The sequence below is a fragment of the Haliotis asinina genome, chromosome 5, assembly GCF_037392515.1.
Source record: "Haliotis asinina isolate JCU_RB_2024 chromosome 5, JCU_Hal_asi_v2, whole genome shotgun sequence".
Lineage (NCBI taxonomy): Eukaryota > Metazoa > Mollusca > Gastropoda > Lepetellida > Haliotidae > Haliotis > Haliotis asinina.
Window position 1 is genome coordinate 71,783,560 of NC_090284.1, and position 7,477 is coordinate 71,791,036.

Genomic DNA, 7,477 nt, shown 5'->3' on the forward strand with positions numbered 1-7,477 from the left:
GACTTGTTTTCCATATAAAGTAGGTATTGTGTATTGGTCTTTTGTATGTATGTATGTATGTATGTATGTATGTATGTCTGTCTGTCTGTCTGTCTGTCTGTCTGTCTGTCTGTCTGTCTGTCTGTCTGTCTGTATGTATGTATGTATGTATGTATGTATGTATGCATGCCATCTGCAACTTCTCAATGCAGAAAATCATACTGCCTTTTGTCGAAATGAAATATGTTTCATAAGCTTCTTAAAACGACCTACTTAACAGTGTGGTGAAAACTCTTCTTTCAGACTTTTCTTTTTCTTTGTCTTTCTGGTTGGTACATGCTTACAGAAACACTTTGCTTCGTGCAGGGCGATCGATAACCAAGGCACTCACTCATTCCTTGACGTCATCAGGCACGTGGCCTTTCCCGTGTAGTATATCAACGCGAAACCTTAATTAATCTACAGTCTTTTGTGTGCGTGTGGCCACGAATCCGACTTTGATTTCACTCCAATACAGATTGGCTGTATGTTTCCTGCAGTTAGGTATCCTACTGATGACCTATATCCAGATTACACAAATCACATGCCTTAATCTTTGGACAAATCAGTGGAAGAATCTGCCTGTATACAGGGCGCGTCACCCTTTTCACCAGCATATGGCACCTGTATTTCTCATGTTACATGTTTTGACTCAAATGTGAGAAAACACGGGGAAAAAGCATCTCCCAGAATGAACTGAAATCGATATTTAACTAAAACATAGTAGACAATTTGAGTTTGATAAATAGATGACTTGAGTTTGCTAGAACATTTTAGTTTAGTTAAAAAATGAGTTAAAAAAGAAGTTAAAACAGTTTCTATGTGTCAAACTCAATTTGAAATTTGAGTAAAATCAAGGCCTGGCCTGGTGTCATAACTGGTTTTCCGCTATCCCTTTTCACTGGGACCTAAAAATGCCAGGACGCACAACGGCCGCCAAACCCTAACTGCTCTGGCGTCCCTTGTGCCTTCCTTGTACGACTTAAGCTGCCAATTTTTACATTTTAGAGACGTTCTTTGAGTGTACTATGCGTCATCACTGCATCCCCTCTGCCTTCCCTTTGCCTTCTATGTACCATCATATGCAAATAAGGGCGTACCGTTCAGTATTGCCTCTGCCTTCTCGCCGACCGTTGTCCTCCTTGTGCATTTGGTAGTGTTCGCTCTGCCTTCTCTCTGCGTTCTCTGGCGACTGTTCGGCGCCCGGCATACTCTAGGTATGGAAGTACCAGGTACGACAGTTTATCATTAGTTTCATACGAGCAGGCTAAGTGAAATCGTACAACCGCTTCAGTAAACATGAATAATAACCCATCGCTCCCGCTATGCCTTCTTTGGCTATGTCTCTGCCTAGTCTCTGCGTTCGTCGTGCCTTCTTTAGTTCAGAGGCGTCTGGAAAATTGGTAGAACGCAGAGGGAAGGCAGAGCGGTCGCCGTCCTGTAAAGGGGATTTAACCCATGCTTGTCGTAAAAGGCATCGGGTGGAATCACTGCAGACCGCCGCCATAAGGCTGGAATATTGCTGCGTGCGGCACTAAACAACAACCAGCCAATTCCCTATATATTTGCTTATTGTGTTGCAGTTAAACGCAGCCACATAGCCAATACAATAATGCAATGTATATGCAATGATCAACGGAATTAGACCACAACAACAATTTGTGTTCTTGTTCAGAATGTTATCCACACGCTCCATAAGCCAGAATGCAATATGTTGGATATCCAGTCTAGTGGACATATCAGTCACATAATTATTTCCAAATTCACAAAGACAAATTTAGAATTAAAAAATCTCCATTTCATTAATACAAGGGGCAAACCGCTGTGCACATGATGAGCATATGGTTATCACCATCCACAGTGATCAAACCAGGGGAAAAAGGCGAGGGCATCTTGACCCACCTCAAAGTCATGGTGTTATGGCGACACAGAAGACGATGACCCACCCTTGTGTCAAGGTGTTATGGCTACAAAGATGGCCCCGCCCGCGTTCACGCCGCGTTTATGAGGCCGATAACCTCACGATGGCTTCGGCTTGACGAGCGAACGCTTGAAACACGAGACTACCCCAACTTCTTGTGAATTAGATAGGACGTATGACAGACGAGTTGTTTACAGCCGGCATATACCGCATCATTATCATTATCTTTTTTAAACTTTCAAACACACTTGACAAAACCCTTCGTCGGAACCAGAAACACACACTGAGCATGCCACAATCAGCCTTTGGGGTGATTGTTACAAGAAGAGACTATATGCTAGAACATACGTTGGCGTTCATATTTTGCTTTTTCCTCCCTGTAAATGGTGTCCATTTGGAAGGATAAGTACAACTGTTTGCGAGAACACATTTAATATCCAGTGACAGCTGATCGAGCCTGGACCATCCGTGCTATATTCACAGCAGGCTGAAACCGATGACGAGAGATTCAATTATATGGCCAAAGATCGGTGGCGCGTTGGAAACAATTTTTTGTAGACTTTGAAAACTTGTGATCCGCCACTCTTCGATGCTTTTAAACGTTTATTTACCTTTCTGAAACAATCGTATGATTATTGTTGATAACTGGATTCAGTTGAAACTGTTTGGTGAATAAATCCTTTGAAGAAAGGTAGTCTTGTCGATTGCGTCTGCACAAAAGAACATGTTTTATTCAATATCATTGCAAATATTTCATTGCGAGTAAGCTCTCCTGAGATCCAGCACAGCAGACTTTAGCAAGAGGAGGAAGCAAATGCACCAATGAATATGCCAACACATCATCTTGCCTCTATGTGGAAGGCGCTATAAGTTGTATACTTCATTATGTTTATGACGTGCAAACGATTCAATGTGTAAACAGTTTAAATTAAGTCGGTAGACTAAATGTGTACATGGTGACCTCAAAAACAGCTAACTGAACGTCGTTGATTGTTAGCGATACAGCTTTTCGGCGGAGAGTTGGGCGGTTACCGTTTCACCGGGGAATATTATTTTCTAGTTGTCACGCTCTTGGGAGAGGTCATACGTAAACTTGTTAAAGCGTCATTGACAATGAAACTGATGTATCTGACATGAAGGTGAGATAATACACATATATCTGCACTCATGCTCAAATGTTAGAGCCAAATATTGCACATCTCCTAAATCGTCTACATGTAAATATACATTATACAGTTTCGAGCAGCGATCATCCTGGTCTAACCGTGCTGTATTATCAGCGTGTTTGTGTGTCCGTGTCTTCAATCAGGACCCCTGCCTGTATGAACGCCTCTGAAGTATTTTCGGTTTTGTTCCGCGTGTAAACTACTTTTTGTTATCAATTATTTTTTCAGTATCTGATAGCAAACTTCAAGGTCCAGTTACTGATACCAATCCTGAACAAGTGAACCGGAAAAAAATATATTGACGGTTCTGTCTAAATCAGCTTTCTATTGATGTAAATTCTTACAAAAATATTCCAACATGGAAACATTTACTACACACAAACAAATGTGCAGATGCCATCGATACACGACGAAACCTCGCATGGTGATAGTCACATGTTCCTGTGATAGTCCTGTGTTCTGTGATATCAGTGCGTCCTATACGGTCACCATACGCATTTGTGAACGCTGATTGTTTGCATGTCTGTGTTATTGCTGCGATACACATATATGTCCAGATGCAAGTCTGTGTATTTCCAGTGGATCGGTTATGCATTACATGCATCATTCCCAGCAACCTGCTGAGTATACAAGCTGGCAAAGGTGGGTATGGTTTTTTATGCCCATCTCACATACCAGGTACCCATTTCCTGCGAAAATGGAAACGAATCCGAAGAACCGCTAATTTCAAATGAACCGTGAGACAAGGTAAAATACAGGTAATTGAATTCGGCCACAGTAGGTATATGACGAATGAATTTACGTTCTTTTAGTAAACAGTAGTAATTTGTAGATCCACGGACGTAATGCAGCACATGGCGCCAAATACCACGATAAGACCAAACACTATACTGCTACGTTTGTATTTCAGGTGCTAAAGGCGTTAAAGGCAGGAAAGTTCAGAGATACCCTTCCTCAGCTTAAGAGAAAACTTGCGTAACCTGATTCCCATCAGTCTGAGATGTCGTTTTCATGCACCTCTCATTGTAGGAAGGCGATTCCCATCAGTTTGAGATGTCGTTTTCATGCACCTCTCATTGTAGGAAGGCGATTCCCATCAGTTTGAGATGTCGTTTTCATGCTCCTCTCATTGTAGGAAGGCGATTCCCATCAGTTTGAGATGTCGTTTTCATGCACCTCTCATTGTAGGAAGGCGATTCCCATCAGTTTGAGATGTCGTGCAAAGGAAACATATGATGTATACCCTGATGTTCTAGATTGATTAGAAAAAGTATCCCCGCAGTGAGAGTGTTCATACTTCTGAATGTATCGATAGAAACGCTGACTATGATCCTATTTCTGACATTTTTATCGCTGGAATGTGCAATACGTCCTACAGCAGTGTCATGTCCACCGACCTGTACCATATGATGTAAACTGATATATTGGAGGTCGTAAATAGAACCCCAACCTGTGATTTCTATCGACATGTGCGTGTAAACTGAACTATTGTCATTGCTACAAGTATTTTTACGATCTGTTCTAGATAAAAAAGACATCTTTTCCCCACTTATCTCTTTGCAGATATTAATGCTCAAATATATTCCACCAGGGCATTTACCCCCTTAAACCGCCTTGCGTCTTTGTTTTATCTGTCCCTCACTCTTCTAGCGGAGAACATAGGTTCATATGCTATTAACCTTGTAGCCTTCTTCCCCTGTTGATGCAAAGCACACCACAATATCTTCTGTCATATTTCTTTCCTTGCTCACCCGTTAAGATCCGGGTTAGAATTGATCTCAACTAATCCGTGCTTGTCGTAATAGGCCACTAACCGTATTGGGTGATCAGGCTCGCTGGCTTGGTTGACATAAGTCATCGTATCCCTGTTGCTTAGATCGATGCTCATGCTGTTGATCCCAGGATTGTCTGGTCCAGGCTCGATTATTTACACACCGCTGTCATATAGCTAGATTATGCAGCAAACCAACAAACTCTTTCTTGTTTACCCAGTCCAGTATATCGGTTTTCTCACTTTTCTGATCATAATTGGTTCCTCCAAAGTATCAGATGGTGACTGGTATACAGTGATATACATCTACTGCTGCAGTCCGTCTCGCTTCTTAATAACTTTAATTAAATGCCGTGTCCCTCAATTTGCTCTTGTGTAACGTGTTGATGTGTGGAACCTTTCTCTTTAAACTGGGAAATTGGGAAGAGATGCATTTTCACTAGTATCAATTCATTTCGTATTCCGTGTGTTAAGTGACTTTTCTTGGGTGAATGAGCTACGACGTTTATTTCTTAATGTAACTTAAAGTTTATCATACAAGTGCAATCTGTATTTATTTTAATGGCTGATTTGTTTATCGTACACAACATTCTGACTCATCTAATACAATAATATGTCAGTGTATAGTAAAATTTCCACGTACAAATGTGACCAAAGCATGTATTCTGGAGAGGCATTAACATAAGCCATACAGGTTTGTTTGCCAATCCATTTCTAACTGAAGAAAACATGTTTAAACTAGGTTGAGTATGCATTCTGTTTCCGGATATCTGGTTCGCTTGTCAGCCGCTACCAGAATGGACTTCCCGACAGTGTTTGATCCTCTACAACAAATAAGGTGGTATACCCTGGTTCAGCAGCTATCTCCGACACGTACACGTGCCTTTGCATGTCTTCAAGGGATGTAACTTGACACTAATGGCACTGACCAATTACGTGCTCCGCGAAAGCATACCACCCGTGAGACTAATATCATTCTGTTTCTCAATATATTCTTGACCTTTGTCACTTCAGAATGATATATCGTAACGCTATTAACTGACGTCACGATTCTTCCCTAGAGAATTTGTAGCATGACGAGATGGTGTAACTTGATTATCACATCGCCAACGGAAAATCATTATACAAACACATATGATCAATGTCTTCATTATTTCTTTGGGCAATTGTACTGGTCTCTTTGTGAAAACGTGAAACGGTTCATCTCTGAATGTCAACATCATCCATGGCAATGGCACATTTAGTCACCTTTTTCTGCTTCGTCATACTTCAAGTGACATTCCATTTCAACATCTGGCGAATGATATTTTGAAAGGCATTCCAACTGAATCAGCTACATCCTTTTTGACTTTGTAACCCGTACTCTGTAATTTCATCGCCACCTAGCTATCGCCTGGAGCAACTGCGCAGTTGAACGGTTAAAGAGAGAAACTAGTGGTTAATGAGTTTTTATTATGACATACACAATGAATCTGCGTCTTGCCTGTGTTACAGCTAGTCCGCGTACGTCAGATTGTCTATATCATTACTTTCTGTTTCTGTAATGATACTGGTAGTGGAAAGCACTGACTAGGTGCCGTTGGTTGTATGTCCCGCACTGCGGTTCGCTTCTTTTTGAAACGAGTGCCTCGTTTGGGTCGAAGCAGGTTACTCTCAAGACGTCGATCCTCCTAAATTTAGCATTCGCATGAAGGTAACGTCCAGTTTGTGTTCGATGTGGTTATAACAAGGGAGTGCTGTCAGTGGTTCCTCTCAAAGAGACTACAGGAACTGACAGGTAGCAAACAGTGTTCACTGCAAACACATCTTTACGTTCACTCAGTGTCATATAAAAGGACAAGTATATATTTGGTGGAAACCGATGTTGTTGCATGGTCAAAACATGCATGGTCAAAACATGCATGGTCAAAGCATCCAAAACTCTCCTTCACCAATGCACATGTGGCTACGACTTTTCTCCATACAGTTACAACATCCCAACGAAAGTTCCCCTAAAAATATATCCCTGCCAAGAACATTTCCCAGTGTCGTCTGTGGTACTTCCTCTACGCAGCATATAGCCTCCTTCACCCAGTGTCGTCTGTGGTACTTCCTCTACAGCAAGTAGCCTTCTTCACCCAGTGTCGTCTGTGGTACTTCCTCTACAGCATATAGCCTCCTTCACCCAGTGTCGTCTGTGGTACTTCCTCTACGCAGCATGTAGCCTCCTTCACCCAGTGTCGTCTGTGGTACTTCATCTACGCAGCATGTAGCCTCCTTCACCCAGTGTCGTCTGTGGTACATCCTCTACAGCATGTAGCCTCCTTCACCCAGTGTCGCCTGTGCTACTTCCTCTACAGTATGTAGCCTCCTTCACCCAGTGTCGTCTGTGGTACTTCCTCTACGCAGCATGTAGCCCCCTTCACCCAGTGTCGTCTGTGGTACTTCCTCTACAGCATGTAGCCTCCTTCACCCAGTGTCGTCTGTGGTACTTCCTCTACAGCATGTAGCCTCCTTCACCCAGTGTCGTCTGTGGTACTTCCTCTACAGCATGTAGCCTCCTTCACCCAGTGTCGTCTGTGGTACTTCCTCTACAGCATATAGCCTCCTTCACCCAGTGTC